General features: G+C 40.0%; 1 long non-coding RNA gene across 1 annotated transcript in view; it reads left to right on the plus strand.

Moving 5' to 3' along the window:
* Positions 1 to 11094: 11094 nt before the first annotated feature.
* LOC120099851 (uncharacterized) overlaps positions 11095 to 19557 on the plus strand; it is a 69165-nt gene continuing 60702 nt past the window's right edge. Inside the window, exon 1 of the long non-coding RNA XR_010063063.1 lies at positions 11095 to 11290. This is a non-coding gene — a long non-coding RNA (uncharacterized LOC120099851). The remainder of the gene's footprint in view (positions 11291 to 19557) is intronic.

Consider the following 19557-nt stretch of genomic DNA (forward strand, 5'->3'; position numbering starts at 1 on the left):
TTCAAATTCTAATGAGCATTGATCTTGGACATTACACTTACAGGGTTAGAATAGTTGTTTGGAATCTGACCAGGGTTCAAATCCTTTTTCTCTCCTAGTTACTAATGCAGACCCATAGGTGATGTGTTCATTCTCTCTGAAGTTCATTTCTTTCATCTTTAAAATTGGGGTCACAGTGTTTAATTTATGGCATTTTGAGGATTAAATAAGATAATGTATGGAGTGTCCAAGCACGGCACCTAGAACTGCTTTTGTCATTAACAGAAGGTAGCTACCACTTTAATGTCCTGAGTCATAAAATATTATTAGAGTAGCATCCTGACCTACATGCCATACTCCCCTGCATTTGCATCAGAATGTCTTGAAAGGTTATTGAGTTGAGATCAGGTTTGAGTCCTTTGTCTGAATAACCATTTGGTTCTGTGTCTCAACCTTTTACTCAGTAAGCAAACTATTTAAAAGTTAAGGCCAAATTGGAGAACTTATTTGAAATGTACATAAAAGATAAAACATGTGCAATCAAGAATAATAAAGAGAAACAAATCTGCTAAATATTGGGTAAGACCAGGCAACTCAAGGAAAGATCATTTGGTGAGGAAATGTGAGAAAACTTGTTCAAGAGTTGTGTCCTAGTTGATGAAAATCAGCATCACTATCATCGTCATCTCCATCATCATCATCATCATCGTCATCATCATCATCATCGTCGTCATCAGCTGCAGCACTTGTACCGTTACCACAAACATTATCACCACCTTCCACACCACCCCCACCATCACCTCCACCACCAACACCAACACCACCATCGCCATGATCATATCTTTTATAATTCATGGTTCTACATCGTCTCCACATTACTATAGTTTTCTCTTCCTTTCACAAGAAACTCTTAAACACATTTGCTCATAATTACTGTTACTACTTATCCTATAACTTCTTTGAAAACTGAAAATTCATCTCTCTCTCTCTCTCTCTCTCTCTGTGTGTGTGTGTGTGTGTGTGTGTGTGTGTGTGTGTGTGTGTGTGTATGTGTCTCAGATAGCTGCTAACTGGATTCTGAAATCTTGGACGATGCTGAATCTACATAAGTTGGATCACAAAATTTATAAGGAACCAGGTCTTTAGGTGATAACTCAATATAATTTTGAACTCTTCCTACTTCTGGATCTTTCTGTGGACATATAATCATTTGAATTGGATTTTCTGTTTCCTAGACTAGACATGGATGACTAGGCTAATTGCTCTGACAAAGTCTATGGGTGATGATGATTTCCCACTGTGGAGGGAATATGTGCTGTGATAAATAATTGGCAATCTTCAAGAAGAAAATTTCCAGAGACAATAGCACTCAAGTGTCAATATAGGTTTGTCATGCAATTCACGTGATCCGTGCAGATGAGCAGCCAGTGATCACAGAATAAGCCACATGTGAGGTAAGCCAATCAGTGAGCTATCCACCAAGAGCCAAATGGGGTTGTAAAAGCTTAAATCATATCTTGTCAGAGACATTGAAGATAATGTGAATTAAAATGTGGATCCTTTCTTCTAGGATTGAGTCTAAAGTTGATTAATTTATTATTGAACTTACCAAAAGGTATTCTTGTCTTTTCCTCCTTCAATTATTGTAACCCATATTTAGCTATGACTTGCTAGAGATGTTGGTGACACTAGACACAGTACTCCCCATGTCCTCATCAATACTGTACAACACAATGTGGAAACAATCATGAAGCATACTTGAAAATTTTGGCAAGGTTATCTCTTAGGTTCCATGTTTAAAACTTGGGTTAAAAAGGTATAACCTTCAGAAGCAAAGAACTTCATCTCAGATTTCACCATGACCACTATCTTAGGGAGATTGTGTTCCCTATGCTTGTTCTGACCTGGCAAATTGAAGCATATTATATCACATATCACATAACATGTACTTATTATACATTAGATATTGTATATAATACAATTACAAGTTACATTACACATCATGTATTACATATCACATATCACATATACTATATATCATATATTGCATATATTATTTATAGCATTTTATATAATTGCATCATGTATTATTCATTATGTATCCTCTCTTACGTATTACATATTACATAATATATCATGTATTACCTATTACATGTTATATAACATATAGCATATGTTATCTATCATATATCATTCACCATGTATCATATATTACATATGTTATGTATAATCAGATTATATTATATGTCTAGTAAGATTATATTCAATGTGTAGTATATATAAGTGATATATATCACTTAGACATCACTTAGAAGATGTATGGTGCTTGTTAGAGGTATTATATTCCTACCCAAATTATGCTTTACATTATTCTTGTGTGTTTACATAATTTAAAATTGTAGCTTTTGTCTGACATTTTGATGATTACTTATCAACCTCTATCACTCAAAAGATATTTCCATGTACTGAACTCCAAAGAAAATATGGTAGATACTAAGCAGAGGGCAACAGAGGAGAGTGTTGCTTTTAGAAAAACACACATTGAACTGTTTATAACACTTCTTAAAAGTTTCCATCACTACAAATTCCCTTAGTGTGTTTTACACTGACAGTGAAGTTTCCTGAACTGAATTCAACTCTTTCAGCATAATTTGATGCTTTTGTTTATTATAGTCTATAAATTCTTAAAGCCTACATTAAACACTTGTACCCAACACAGAATAAGACAAATGGTCACAGCACATGGGGTTATCAATACATTTGAGTATATTTATGTTTGGCAGAGTCAGACATCCTGTCTGGCTGTTTATAGATACTCATGTTTATGTTAAAATAGTGTATACACAGTAAGTGTATGTGTACATGTAGAGTGCTTCATTATGTCTTTTAATTTATCTGGGAAGATTTATTATATGAAAAAGGACTACTTCCTATCACTTATTTTCTACAATTTCAAATAAGAAAATTGCCCTCATTATATTCAGCAATATCTTCCAACAAGTTTATTCATGAGGACTCGAGTAGCATTTGAGCTAGGAAGAATTATTTAAATTAAAACAATTAATACAAAATTCCTATGCCCAAGAAAGCACATTTTTTGATGAAGACCTCTCAATATGCAGTGTGTGTGTGTGTGTGTGTGTGTGTGTGTGTAGAAGTGTATATAAGTGAATAGCAAAAATATAGTAGAACTGGTGAGGAGGAAACATGTTAGGAACAAGAGAAGACTTCAAAGTTTGCTACTTGTGAATTTGAGGAAAATTTCGACAGTGGATACAACATTAAATTTGACATTAAGCAGTGGTAGACCTTTGGTCATGTGGGCAGAATGATACCTTTGGGGGAAAGACAAGGTGTAGCAGGATGCCTTGTAGTCATAAGGACCTGGGTTCAAGCCCAGAATTCGATTTTGTATGTTTTAACATACAAAATAAAGTATATAGGAAAGGTAGCACATAAGGTGGGAATACAAATGGTGTGCTATTAAAAGCTTATGTGAGCTGGGCTTGGTGGCACATGACTTTAATCCAGCACTAGAGAGGCAGAGGGAGAGGGAGAGGCAGGCGGATATCTGTGAAGTCGAGGCCAGAAGGATCTACAAAGCAAGTCCAGGGCAGCCAGGGCTGTTTACACAGAGAAACCTTGTCTTGAAAAATAAAACACAACCCAGCAACAGAACCAAGACTTGTGTCACTGTATGGCAGATAGTGTGAAACTAAGTCAAGGCAGACTGTGATGAATAAGACATGGGTGCCGCAGTCTCAAGCAGCCACTAAGACACCATTGATGAATGAGTAAATTAACTTGTAAGGAGCACAAGAAGAGAACGAGAGGTGGAATGGAAATATTGGGGAACAAATCGTGAAACAATGATAAAGACTAGAAAACTAAATACCGTTGAGTAAAGTGTTTCCTATGGGAAAAATTAGGATCATTTTTGAGAAGACCCGAGTAAACTTCTTTAAAACAAATGTTTAAACACAAGTTGAAAGTAAAAACTACCCTTATATTTGAAATGCTGCCAATGCCTTGTTCGTAAAATTCACAGGAAGCCATGCAAAGTTATTCCCATAAACCCTAAGAAGATTCATCAGACATGTCCACACAGTGAGGAGACGCTCCACTATGCTATCCGACCTAAGAGAAAATGCACAGGAGTCAAAGATGAAGGAGACAGACGTTAGATCCCGTTACACTTCACACATGCTTCGGGAATTAGACAGAGTCAAACAACCATGTGATTGCTGAGCCGTGGCCTCTGCAAAGTTTACCAATGAGAGCTTCCAAGGATTAGCATTGGGAACAGCTTCTCCTCCAATCAGCCTCTGATTTTGCTCGTTTCTATTTCTCTCTACATTTTATTGTGACAAATCTAAAATTGCACATAGCTTTCCATCCATACTTAGGTTCCATAAATCCTTTCAGAACCAGCCCAGCGCCTTATACCCATAATAGTTTCTGACTTGTGGAAAATCAGGATAGTAGCTTTTCAAGCTCGTGGGATTGGACTGAATTTAACCAGCAGAGGATAGAACACTTTTAATTAGAAGAGGGACGTCACAGGCCTCAGAATTGCTCGCTAGTTTGTTAATCTGGAGAAAGTTAATATATCAGTGTTGCAATGTAACCTGCAAAAATACCTGAGGCTAAATCAGAGCCTGCTGACTGGATACTAAAGAATGGTGATTCTTGCTATGTCCTTTAGTTTAGATTTCGGGTTTGTTCTCTGATCATGCACATGTGTGTCTGTGAGCAGGTATATCCACAGGAGTAAAAGTGCCCATGAGGGTTAAAGGCATCAGCTGTCTCAGGAACAAGAGTTAACATACAGGCAGCTGGGAGGGAGCAGCTTGATGAAAGTGCTGGGAACTGAACCCACGTCTTTTAGAAGAGCACCATGAACTCTTTAGTACTAGCCATTGTTTTCTTCTATTAAGAAAACCTCAGGTTATAACTGGGCACATGACTACCCAGTTTCTCTTGTGGATAAATAAGATGAATGAATGAGCTGCAAAATGTGCATAGATAATTCCCACACATTGCCTCTTTGCCTTCCCTTGCAGTACCTGGAATCCACATGAGGCCCCGGGGCTTGCACTGCCATCTACCACACTACGTACACCATACTATGGCGTGCACAAGTGAGCCAAAGGCTCCTGATATAGTGAAACTTTTAAAAGTAAACACATAGGGTGGGCCCTGGAGGACCATGTGTTTATAGCTCTGTTCTACTGAGTTTCTCCTATTGTCCTAAACACACTAATCATAATACTATCCTGAAAAGTTTTCTAATCACTAGATAGAATAATTGCATAGTACACTATCAAGTGCAGCATTCCTGCAGAATTCGGCTAATTGTCCAGTTTGGTTTTTTTTTTTTTCCCCCTCAAAGTTTGACTTGCCCAATGAATCTCCTTCAGCAATACTGTCATATTCCCAGTGCTAGTTAGGGAATATCTTCATTTCCTATTTTTTAAAATGAGGCTTATTTATGACATTCATGCTTTCAATTCTCTAGACTGCCATCTTTTACAAACCCTGGCGATGACTTCCTTCTGCAGACTCTTCTGAATATGCTTGACTGTTTCCCCCAGAGCACTCTTTTCATTTTGTTTCCTATTTTCGGTTGTAAATTGGAAAATATATTTCACAGGATACTTAGAGAAAGGCAGATCTGTGTCCTTTAAGAATAATGGCATAGCATCTCTCTAACATAATTTATGAAGTGACCAAATTTATTTTTTTAATCAAAGTGGACAAAACTAGAGTATAGATGTTCAATGCTGGAATATACATGAGCCAGTGGGGAAAATGGTAATGTAGTCTTTACAACTCAATTAGTAGTAGTAGTAGTAGTAGTAGTAGTAGTAGTAGTAGTAGTAGTAGTAGTAGTAGTGGTGGCGGCGGCGGCGGCGGCGGCGGCGGCGGCGGCGGCGGCGGTGGTGGTGGTGGTGGTACTGATAGTAATAGTGGTCATAATAGTAGTAGTAATAGTAGTAGTATTGAAAGAGATTATATGTTTCTCTACCTATCATCTATCTATCTATCTATCTATCTATCTATCTATCTATCTATCTATCTATCTAATAATTCACTCATTTGAGAAAGGGTCTCATGTAGCCCAGGTTTGCCTTGAGCTTACCATGAAGATAAGGGTGACCTTGAACTTTTGGACCTCCACCCTCTACCTCCCGAGTATCAGCATCACAGGCACACAGTACCCCCCCCCATTTTATGCAGTGCTAGGGAATAAAGCCTGGGGCACTGTTTGAGCTGTATCCATTGCCTAACCATTTTTATTTCAACTTCCCCTTGTCGTATTTTCGATGAAAATTTTACATAGTTTCTCTTTCTCTTACAGGTAATTTTCTTACCTTTGAACACCTTTCCTTTTTCTTCCTTTACCTTCATTATCTCGCCACATCCTTTGGATTTTGACTTATGGCTCTTTTCCACAGATGATGCGAAATGCAAATAAAGTCTAAACAGCAGAGTAATTGCAGGCATGGAGGATTTGGCAGCAAAGCAGCTCTCTGCCTTGGGGACTTCATCTCCAGCCCCTCCCCTGCCCTCCTAGGGGCCTGCGTGGTGAACTTGTTAAGAAACACACAGCAAAGAAGGGCCCTAAAATTAATCTCCCCCAGTGCATTAGGGAACACTTCACTGACACGCACTGTCCCTGTCAGCCCTAATAAAGAGATTTTTACCTGTATTTGCCTATTCAACACTTCAGCCCTTCAGCCAATTTTGGAAATTATTTCTGATTTATGGCTCTCTCTCAAGCGGGTGTCACCTTGCCTGTCAATTATGCCTCAAAGCAAATGCTAAGTGAATGCTGGCTGGTGAAATTAATAAGGGAAACCTTTACTCAAAAACCTACAAAGACGCTTGTATAAGGATCACTCAACCAGGCAGTGAGGCAGAAGCCGCCTGTGATATTTCTAAGTGGGGCAGAAGAGTGTGGATAACTTGGTACCACACAGAACTCTAAGAATTGTTACCCCTTCAAACTTTAAGGCTCAGCCTCTTAGATGGTCAAAGAGTACCATCAAAAATGTCAACTGCCCTAGGACTCTGGGGTGAGACTTGGAATCACGCTTTCCTTTGCTCATAAATATGAACTGTCCTGTTTTAATAGAGACCTAAGAAATGCAGAGGGGGTTATACATGCTTCTCTCTCTCTCTCTCTCTCGCTCTCGCTCTCGCTCTCGCTCTCGCTCTCGCTTTCGCTCTCTGTCCCTTTCAATCTCTGATACCTGCAAATCATAAGCCTTACCCTATGAATAACTACCAGTTGGTATTTCTCAGAAGGAGCTACAATCATGTGGTCCACGGCAGGTGATGGAAACTTCCAGGAAGCATTTGCAAGCTGCTTTCAGATAGTGCTGGTCACTGCCATTGTATGTACTCATGTGTGAACATATGTGTGTAGGTTCTTGTGTATGTATATACATGTCTTAGTCAGGGTTTCTATTCCTGCACATATATCATGACCAAAAAGCAATTTGGGGAGGAGAGGGTTTATTCAGCTTACACTTTCCACATTGCTGTTCATCACCGAAGGAAGTCAGGACTGGAACTCAAGCAGGCCAGGAAGCAGGAGCTGTTGTAGCGGCCATGGAGAGATGTTACTTACTGGCTTGCTGAACTTGCTTTCTTATAGAACCCAAGACTACCAGTCCAGGGACAGCACCACCCACAGTGGGCCCTCTACCCTTGATCACTAATTGAGAAAATGCCTTACAACTGGATTTTGTGGAGGCATTTCCTCAAGGAAGACTCCCTTCTCTGTAATAACTCCAGCTTGTGTCAAGTTGACAAAGAAAACCAGACAATGCAATGCATGTGTATGACAGACTTAAAGTCAACATCAGCTTCTTCCTCTCTCAATGCCCACCTTATTTTTTGACACAGGTCTCTCACAGAGCCTGGACATCACAGATTACCTAGACAGCCAAGCCAGCAAAATTAGAGACCTTTGTTCCCCAACCCCATCCCCAGTGCTGGGATCACATGTGCATACCACAACATCAGGTCCTTGCTAGGAATCAAACTGTGGTCCTTTATCTGCAGAGCAAGTACTTTCTGATTGGGCCATCTCCTCAAACTTCTAATCATTCATTTTCAGAATTGGGACAAAGAGAGACTGCCAGCTAGCAGTTTTCATAGTGGCTTACCAGTGTTCAGATAAAGAACTAAAAACTATAATGCCTGATTCTTTTTTTCCACCCATAAATATGCAACCTATGGCTTTCCTTTCATGTTCTCTCTTCAGATTTACCAAGAAATTAAATATACTCTCTCTGTAGGAGGAATTTAAACAGATACCAGCAAGCTTTTCTGGGTATAACAATTGCCGTACTTCAGACTCATCTGGATTTGAAGAGTTTTGATAATGGCAAGTGAATTTTTGAAGGGAAGTAAATTTTGAGATAGATGTATACAAAACAAGGTAACATCATGCAAACAACTGTCCAAGCTGTGTAGCTCATAAAAGAAAATCCAAAATGGGCAATGATGCACTAAAGCCAGCAGGGTCTGGCTTTTCTCCCCAGAGCCCTTCAGAAGGTTCTTCCTAGTCCTTGAACCACAACCTTCTCTGTCTGAGGATAGATTTTTATATACTCACAGTGTCCTTCTTTTCCTGACAGAAATGCCAATCTCTTCCCTTCGGAAAAAGGAAATACTATGCAAATTTTCTGTGGGTCCACAAGTGTCCACCAGGGTATTTCTCTGACACAATTTTATCTTGCTTTGCTTGAACCAATGGGAATTGGTGTGAAAAATGGCACAGTGAAGAAGTGTTTGTCTGTTAATGCCACAGAATGTTCTATTTCTGTAGTATATTCCTGGAATGACAGGTTTAGTTCTCCTTAGAGAAGGCTCATTTGTCTACAAATAGAATGTTCTAGGCGTACTCCCACCATAACCTCCATCTTCCATTCATTGTGAGGCTGAAATATCTTAGATTCAGTGTGGACACTAGGCTTGAGGCAAAAGAAAATGATAAAGAATAAAACTTTGAAATCCCATGGATTCTTGAATCAGAATTCTCTTATAACCCTCTTCTGATAGATATCTTAGTCAAAGCCTAAGTTTCATTTAGTTTTTTTTTTGTTTTGTTTTGTTTTGTCTTTTTGCCAATGTTCATGCCTTTCCCTAGATATTCTTTGGCACTCTGCAAATTATTTGAGAAGAGGTTACTATTCATGACTACAGAGAAAATTCGAAATCAGAAAAGTTCAATGTGAGCCAGGGCTCCCAGTCTTACATGGCTGAGTTAGGTCTGAGGCTGTCTTTCTGACTTCAATGCCTGTGTGGTGCTTAATGTCAACTGTCAACTTAACAAGACCAAGACTCACCTGGACTATCTAGATTCCTTCACTTGGGAAGACCCATCTTAATTGTCAGTGGGACCATTCCCAAAGGCAAAGGATGCTGGACTGCGGAACATGCCAAATGTGAGCGGAGTTCTGCTTGCTTACTGTCATCCCGTTTCCTGATCATGGACACAATGTGTCAAGATGCCTGAAGCTCCTGATGTCTTGACCTCTACACCATGACTGCTTATACATTTAACTGTGACCTAAAAACAAACGCTTTCTCCCCTTAAATGCTTCTGTCAGGGTATTTAATTGCAACAGTCGGAAAGGAAAATAAGACATACAGAGCATACAGAGCAAGAACTTAGAGCATACAGACCCGCCCCTACAATCTCAAGGCATAGGAAAGGATTAAAGAAAGTGGGAAATGGAAACAATTGAAGTGATCCTCATGAAAACTAAGTAAGAGGTTAGGGGAAAGAAGGCATCCTACATGGATTAGTACAGCATCCCACACATTTGTGAATTATATATATGTATATATATATATATATATATATATATGTATATATATATATCTGTGTGTGTGTCTGTGTGTGTGTGTGTCTGTGTGTGTGTGTGTCTGTGTGTCTGTGTGTGTGTTTTTCAGGGATGATGACTCTCCAAACCTTTTAACCATTTTCTCCATGCCCCATGCTATTTATCAATGGAGATATGTATGAAAGAAATAAATATAACCCGATTTCCAAAGCTTTGAGTGTGTATCTCCTGCAGTTTTGCCACTTTTCTAACAGGTTCCTTCGTAAGCTTGTTCACTGCCAGCCACGTCATTATTCTTCCGTGAGACTGACAGTGTGTAAAACTGGCTGGCAGTTCATAGAAACAGTGAGCTTATGAGACATACCTTTATAGTGTCTATCCATTCATACCTAAAACAGTGTCCAAGCTAGAGAAATGACTCTCAACTATAACAGCTTCACTTTGGGGTGTTGGTGGGGTCTCTGTCTCCCCAATGCTTGTAATAAGCCAATCTTCTACTTACAAGTTCAGTTTTCATCACAGATCAGCCATATCCTGCTAGGGACTCAGAGAGCCCCAGGCTGCTGGATGTATTGTGTCATCCTACAGACCTTTTGCCTCCTGCCCACATGTAGAAAAAGAAAGGAAGGGGGTTAATAAGAGAGAACAGTGGTGCAAAGACAGGTACAGATCATTTCAATTCATGTTCTTCAAGCCAGGATTGTTCCTGCCTTAGGGATCTTGTAGTCACTTATTCCTGCTCTGTGTGGAACAGATTACCTCTCACCTCTGGGGGTCTTGGGTCAAGTGTGACTTCTGCTGGGGAGCCTGACCTGATCATCTAATCTAAAGCAGCCTCAGGTCTCCAGGTCTCTTCACCAACACATCCCGTCTTAGGTTATTCTAGGATTCCGTCACAACTTAGTATCACATTTCTACTGTTTGTCTTTTGTCAACTTCACTATAAGGTAGACTCCCCGAGATAAGGCAAACCTAGCCTTTGATTGTGAAAACAACATTCAGTTTGTGGACTAAGTAATCAGTTCTGCATCCACCACTAAAATGGCTCTTGTGACTTTTCTTGTTCTTATGTCTATTTTTATAAGCACAGAATAAACATTATTATTATGTAATCGCAGAGTACATGGGGCCGTGACTTAAGGGTCACAAGTTTGGACAGTGCAGCTGTGGTCATGTTATTCTGCAAATTCCATGACCTTAAAATGGCAGGGTTAGGAGGCACCACAGCACCCAGCGCAAAGTTAGGAGTCTGTTTCCTCCACTGCAGATCCCTAAACAATTAGGTCACTTTGTTCTCAGTCTATTAGTATAGTGGTTTGATGGACTCAAGAACTTCCTCTATGAAGCAAAGCCTGAGATGGAAGGAACAGGCATTCTTATGAGCCCTCTCTTTATCCATGGCTCGTCTGGTGCTTGCACTATGAAAAGTACCCACTTCAGAGAAAGAGGTAAGAACCAGTGTTTCTGTGAATATCCAACCTTCATCTGCATTTACGATTTTTGCTTCAGTCTCTCCTTCCATAGTCTAGCACTTTACTCATTAAAGGACTGGTGTTTAACTTCTTGCCGGGCATGTGGAGCACGGCTAATTTGTGGATGCAGACATACTGCCCATCATGCAGAATTCAAGGTTGTAAACCAGCTTCCTCAAGCCTCCATGGGCTGGCTGTCTCCCAGCATCATGGTAGTCATCTACCTTCTGCCTTCCACAGTGGTGAAGGAAAAATAAATTCTCCTTTAAAATAATTTTACTGAAATATTTTTAAAAATACAATTTCTTGATATTATGTAACAGAAATACTGGTGCTGATTTCAAGAGTGTAAAAGACTCAATGTACATATTCTCTAAACAGGTCTTAGCCTCCATCCCACAAGTCGTTAAAACAGAAGTCACTGAACCCCCAGTGAACGTGATTGTTGGGGGGATGGCGGCAATGCGGGGAGGATGGGGAGGGGAACATCCATAAAGAAGGGGAGGGGGAGGGGTTAGGGGGATGTTGGCCCGTAAACTGGGAAAGGGAATAACACTCGAAATGTAAATAAGAAATACTCAAGTTAAAAAAAAAAAACAGAAGTCACAATACGCTATTACTCATTTCTTATAAGTAGTATGCTCATTAAATAAACAGCTAAATAGATGTATGTAAAGGATGTGATAACAATTAAAAGGGGAAAAGAATTTTATACAGCCCCTTTGCAAACATATACATCCTGAGAAGTGAGCCAACCATCCTTTGGTTCTCCAGTCAGAAACGAGATCACACAGCAAAGCTGAAGGGGCCTTGTGTTGCTGCCTCCTGAAGCCACTTTGTCCAATCACATCACACTGAAGGTCCGGAACTGCTGACCAGGTCTACAAACCAAAAGAACTGGTCTACAAGATCACAGACAGATTTACAGAGGCTGAAGTTTTGTGGATAAATATATTTAACAACACACAAATGAAGTAAGCTTTGATATTTTTTCCATTGGATCCATAGAGATACCCAAGCAGAGTATGGATTGAAGGATAAGGGACTCTATGAATAAAGACTAGAAATCATAGGAGGTTTCTAATGCTTTCATATCTGTATAAATACTCACGCATGCATACATAACCGTGACTGTGTACATGCTTACTCAGAGAGGGTCTGGCGGGCTGGTTGTGAGTAAGCAAGTCACTTTTCACAGGCAACAAGTGTTCAATAAAACCTCTGAATCCCCTCCAAAATTCAACCTGCCCGTGATTTTCATGGGTTGTGTCAGGCAGTGTAATTAGCCAGTTGTGTAGTTAACCTCATGCAAAACTTTTATGATGACAGTATTATGTGGTGCTTATATATCAGAAAGCTCGTGGTAGTCAAGCTTCTGCTAGGCTTTTGAAAAGAGAAACTGGAGTTTTATATCATGTTTACAGTTAACTGGAATTATCACCCATCAGCTTTCGTTTTAATTAGTGAGTTGGTATTTCTTCATTTTTTTTCCTCCCAAGAGGGACAGTTCAGAAACATGTCATCTTTCTCCTTGAGCAAAAATGCCTCCCAGCTGCTCCTGTCCTCGGCCAGACAAATCTCTCCTAGTTATGAGCAGAGATCGGAATCCATTGCTATCTGACATTCTGCTGCCAGTGTTAGGCTGAGTGTGCAGGATGGCATGAAATAGTCAGCGAGCAATGGAAATGCCATCGTGACAACCCAAGGACAGAGTCTCCTCTTCGAGGTAGTAACTGCAGAAGAGAAAAACGCTAGATCCATGAAGTGTGAGCTTCATCAGGCTGCATGCCCTGCGATCCCCCTTTAGCGCACAACCACAAAAGCTGGGTTTCATTTCCTGCTCTATACCATGCACTTAGCAATGGCTCTTGGAATCTCTGAGCACGGGTCTCTGATATTCAGAGGCAGACTAGTTACCCTAGGTTAGCCAAGGAGTCCTGGCGTTCAGCAAGAGAAATGTCAGACTTTTGAATGGAGCATGTGTCTAATAAGGTCTCAAGCTTAAGTGCGCCTTCTTCTGTCTGCCACGTGAGAGTCAACACATAGGCTTTCAGATGTCGGAAAGCAAATGTGTTTTCAGGTATTGGTTTGTGCATGTATCTGAACATACTAGCTCATATGTATGACATCCAGACAACTTTCTGGAGTCAGAACATGAGTTTCCAAGAGCAAACTCCAGTCATCAAACATGGAAACAAACACTTTTACCTGTTAAGTCATCTCACTGACCACCCCTCCCCCAAATTCTTTTCATTTTAGAAAAGCATTTTATGTATGTATGTATGTTTGTATATACATATGTGCGTATTTGTTTATTATTTTGATGCATGTGGCTCTTTGTCTGGACACATGCCTGTGCACCACATGTATGCAATACACACGAAACCCAAATCCCCTGGGACTGAACTTAAGGATCTATGCCAGCTGTCATTTGGCTGCTGAGAATTGAGCCCAGTTCCTCTGGAGGAGCAGCCAGTGCTCCTGACCACTGAGCCATCACCCCATGTACCAAAAGAAAATTTAAAAGAAAAAAGAAAAGAAGAAAAGAAAGAAAATTTTAAACTGCATTTTCTATTCAGACTCAAAGTTATTTCTGGAGCAACATACAACTGTGAGAGTTGGTAAATCAGATCCTGTTAGGCCCTTCATACCATCACAGGATAAGCTAAATACATGTATGTGTTTGTCGCATCCCACAATGCTCATTTTTAAAGTGGCATTGAATAGTTTGAGTACTTTGTCAAAAAAAATAGAAAAAAAGAACATTGTCATTAAGTAAGTTTAGAACTTAGAAAGGGACAGCCAACTGGGAAGGTACTTAAGGCATTCAGGTGATGGACATGATGTTAACATGGGAGAGCCTCAAGTCCTCAGTAGTCATCCCAAAAATCCAGGAGTGGTCTCTGCCTCTATAACCATAGAGTGGGGATGGTTGAGACAGACAGACCTCCAAAGCTAACAGACCAGACTGGCCAGCCAACCAGCATGACCCAGTTTCAGTAAGACACCCTGCATGTCCCAAAATGAAGTGGCATGATAAAGAAGATATCAGATGTCCAACTGAGCCCCACACACTACACATATATCCAAATGTGTACAGCGCACAGAGAAAACACTCCAAAGGATGTGTTATTTCCACATCACAAGTACTGTTTTTTTTCAACAAGGAGCTTTGACCATCAGCTGTTGAGATGAAAATGTTTATATGCACATTGCGGTGTTTACATATCAGAGTCTATACAATATTTTCTCCTTATTCAAGAACTGTGTGCTGTCAGAGCTGTTATTGTATTACAGATTTTATTGAAGTTCTCAGATATTTGTTTATTTTATGAGTGTATATGTGTGGGCACGCAGGTGTCAAGGCACACAGGTGGAACTCAGATGGCAGTTAGCTAGAGTAGGTTCTGTCCTTCCACCATGCTGGTCCCTGGGATTGAACACAGGTCAGTAGCCTGGGCAGTTGTCTTTTCTGAGTGAGTCATTTTAATGGCCCAGAAATTATTTTGCAAACACATCTTCTCTCTGTATTGTTGATATTGCTTATGAAAGATACCAACGATATAATAGCTTTGTCAAAAGGTATGACTTCACAGTCTTTGAATTAATAATAGTAAAGTGTTTCTAATAGTAACATGATTTCATTGTCAAAATACTTGTTTGATATGGATACACTATAACAAAAATATTAAAAAAAATACTGAAGATGAGAGAATTGGAAGAAGCTGGAGGAAGAAGATGCTGAGGGCTCTATGATCAAAAGAATCTAAAGATCCTCCTTAATAATTCAGTTCCCCAAAACCATATCAGGGAGATCAGAAACACCTGTAACTCCAGCTCTAGGGTATCCAACACTGTCTTTACCCTCTGGAGTAACTGAACACATGTGACACACACACACACACACACACACACACACACACACACACGCACACACACACACACACACACACACTTAAAAGTAAAATTTAAAAAGAGTCTGAAAGTTCTTGAATATCTAAAACTTTCATTCCATCAACTTTCATTGCATGAATTCCTGTATAAGGACCAGCATAATTTTGAGTCAGCTAAAATATTCAATTGAGGAGCAGTATAGAAATGGTTTGATTACATTATCTGAGGTCCTAGTCTCAGTTATGGGATAACAGATGGCCCTGTGGATGGTGTCAATGGGGGATTGCTATGTATGTCAGTTGGAGTAAAGGGTCCAGCACACTGTGGCAGGTACCACTGGTGGAGGAAAGTGTTGGGTTCAACTTACAGTTTCAAATTACATCTATCATTTAGAGAAATCAAGGCAGGAATTGAATGCAGGCCCGCTTGTTACTCCTTACTGAATTACTACAACCTAGGAGCTATGGGAAGTCCAGATGGTCCTGGCCTTTGTATAGGAAAGCTAAGGGAGTAAGCATGGGCCTGTTTTGAGCTATCAAGCCACACTCCTCTATCCTTCCTGCCACCCTTCTTTGACTGTAAAGGAGCTCATGTTTACACCCTTTGGCTTAAGAGGTCTTGAATTTCTAAAATATGATTGACTCATCTTCACAATATTTTCAAAAGGAAACAAACGCTAGCTAGCAGCATTTAAGCTGCATTTGAAGATATCATTACTAAATGTTAGGAGACATCAAAGTATCACAGGCAAAAATAGAAACAATGAATCCAAAGGGTTCCCATGTTTTCCAGGGCCACTGAATTTTGAGAAAAGATGGGGGGCACCTTTTTCTAAGGAAGAAAATTGCTCAGAAACAGATATAATAAAATATAGAATGCTTAGGTTAGACTGGTGGGTTCCTGAGTCCTGTGAATCCTTTGTTTATGATCCAATTAAGATATTTCAGTAAGAGCCTCAGCGTTCTAACCCACCGCCACTTGAATTTTTATATCCTAAGATAAAGCACATTGTTGTTGAACAATGTATCTCTACTCATCATCGTGGTTAGATGTGCCTACATGATAATTATAGTTTTGATATCCCATTTGCTACTTATTCTTTTAGACCAATCACAGAAAGTAAAGCCCCGATGAAGGAGATTGTCTAGCCACTACTGTGTTAGACAATATCAGCACACAGGGAGGAGTGCTATTGTGTGTCTAAACTCTTGAGCATACAGGCAGCTTGCTTCTTTCCCTTCTTTCTGAAAAAAAAATCACATTTATGTTTAGGCCAGGTCAGCTATGTAGTCAAGCTTCAAAATTAAATAATGTAACCCATATTATTTGTGAGCTGATGGTTTACTATAGAATGTCTGCCTTTACGATCTAAACAGTGGTATTTGCATACCTGGGTAATATCTGAGGGTAGATATTAGTGCTGATATGCTCTTCTAATTAGCATTGGGAAATATGAACAGTGTTCTCACTGAGAGCTTTCCTTCTGCACTGTAAATTTTGACCCTCCAGTCCTGAGACTGACAATAATCATCTGGTTTAATTTTGGAGTGTGTGATGTCTACAATCAGTTCCGTTCTTTAAGTAAATTGAATACTTTCTTTGCAATCCCCTCAGGCCCACTCATTTGAAAAACACATGAAAGGGAGATGTAACCATGCCCCAGTTTTGATGAGGTCATTTGCATATCTTCGTTACCAATTTGGTGACACAGCAGCACAATATCATCCACTGACAGAAGTTCATCTGCCTGAAGCCAGTGTGTTTATACATATGCAGACAATCAACGGGACCCTTGGCATCACACACCATCACCTGCTAGCCACACGCTTGTACAGTTGTTCTCACAACCTTCACTGATCCCCAAGGGAGTTGAACGGAAGCATCAGGTTATCCTTCCTAGCTCCACTAGGAAAATAAAGGTTGACACATAAGAATGGTGAGTTTTTACGGATGCTGGTGGTTCTGCTAATGTCTTGTTCCCAAGAAAGCTGCATTGGAGGCCAGCAAATCAGGTTTCAGAGGGATATATTAGAAGTCAGAACAAAATCGGGGAAATTCCAAGGTGTGAAGTTGGGGTGTGAAGCCCAAGCAGTCTTCAACCCTCCAGGTATGAGAAAGTTCATATTTCTTCCTGTGGCCACTTTCTCTCATCTGTGCTGTGGTAATCTGAGAGTCCTGGAGTCAAAGAAAATCTACAAGTCCAATGCTGAGCCAGCTAGGTTTAGAAAGACACTCCTCTCAAAGGGCCACATCGATAGTCAGCTACAGTAGGAGAATGGGAGAATGAATGATGTGCAAGCGTTGGCATCCAGTTCAGCTGAGATGCCCATCTCATTGCGCGTTCACTGAACTAGCTGCTTGTTTTCCTCATGCATAATATTCTTCTTCGTGGGGTATTATTGACACCCATCCTTCACCCCTACCCAGAACTGACGTAGCGTGTGGGGGCTGATGTCACAAAGTGTTGGTTTGATATTTTATACTTAGCCAGGTTGTGTGATATCCGATGTGTTGAAAGGAAGTAAGAGGGGCCACCTTCGTTTCCCTGTATGAATGTCCTTTCTGTTGTTCTGCAATCTTACGTAGATGGACTGATGGAAGTGCTTGGCTCATTCAGCATTTGAATACAGGATAAGTGATGCCCAAGGGTGAATAGCTTATGCTCACTGATGCTATAGTGTTTTACTGCAAAATATAGATGGCAAGCTTCCTCTCATGAGGTTTTGCAAATCTTCAGTGTAAAAATTGCATGACATACTTATTGTAAAGCCCATCATAAGGTGCTAGCTGAGTCAGTGATACGAATTCCCCGTAATAATGTGAATAAGATTATCATTCTTTTCTGGCTTTCATACACACTTCTGGTACATTATTGTCTGAAGTACATTAAATTGACACAAGAGCCTTGAGCCTCAAGTAAAGAAAACAGAGCTCAGTCTCCTCTAAGATCTTAGTGACCACTCAGTTCTCACCATTTGATTGTATGATTTCTGTTTGAAGTGGGTGCATGAAAACATAAATCATATATAATATTGGGGTGCTAAGTCATATTTCCATATATATATGGAAATTAGATAAGATTTCATTCTTATCTAATTCTAACTTACTAGCCATTGCTTACACTTTCTGTATCTAGCTTCTTCCTAACCCCAGGCACTGGTCATCACCTTTAAACCACCAATTTTGCATAAGAACAGCTTCTTCATATGACTTTAACGAGGGAAAATCATGGAGAGTTTATCTTTCTGTGCCCGGTATATCTCACGTGAGATAATGCTGTTGAGTTCCACCCAAACTGTCACAAAGGCCAGGAGTGCATTCTTTTAAAGGCTGGCTTAGCATTCCGTTGTGTATGTGTAGCAGGTTTCTTCTCTTCCATCCACTGATGCACACCGAGGTTGATTCTATTTCTCCGGAACTGTGAGCCAAGCCACAAAGAACACAGGAGTCCACAGGTCTCTTCGAGGTACTGATCTCAGTGAATGCACTTGTACCACCACTCCCAAAGTTCTTTTCTTCTACAACACTTGCCTTTTGTCTTCTTCATACTGATTATTCTTTCTGGAGTATTATTGCAGATAGCACATTGCAGCTCATGTTTGCATTTCCTAAATAACTACGTGTGCATGCACTTGTGTGTGTGTGCATGCATGTGTGCCTGTGTGTACACATGTGTGTCATGTATTGACATTTGTATGTCTCCTCAAGAGACATGTGCATTTAGGTTTATCGATCATTTTTAAACTACGGATATTTTTGTTTAATTTTTTGCCATTGAGTTTCCGGAATTTCAGACTTAAATCATTGGTTTTTTTTCTTCTCTTTGAATTTTGGGGTCTCTCACATTTGGAATGTTAAACCCTTATCAGAGCCATGGTTTCAATTGTTCTCTGCATTATCTGGGGGGGGGGTTGCTTTCTCACGATTGTTTCCCTTACAGTGTAGTAGCTTTTTAACTTGATAAAAATCCCATTAGTCTATTTTGAGGATCTTTTCAAAAAAATTGGGGAGCAGTAGAGACTGCTGAGCAATTAAGAGTCGTATTACTCTTTAATGGGACCAGAGCCAGAAGCTGGAAAGAACCCAGATGTCCTTTAACAGAGGAATGGATACAGAAAATGTGGTACATTTGCACAATGGAGTACTACTCAGCTATTAAAAACAATGACTACATGAAATTCATAGGCAAATGGATGGAACTAGAAAATATCATCCTGAGTGAGGTAACCAAATAACAAAAGAACATACCAGGTATGCACTCACTGATAAGTGGATATTAGCACAAAAGCTCGTAATACCCAAGACACAATCCACAGACCACATCCAGCTCAAGAAGGAAGACCAAAGTG

The sequence above is a fragment of the Rattus norvegicus genome, chromosome 1 (genome assembly GCF_036323735.1).
Source record: "Rattus norvegicus strain BN/NHsdMcwi chromosome 1, GRCr8, whole genome shotgun sequence".
Classification (NCBI taxonomy): Eukaryota; Metazoa; Chordata; class Mammalia; order Rodentia; family Muridae; genus Rattus; species Rattus norvegicus.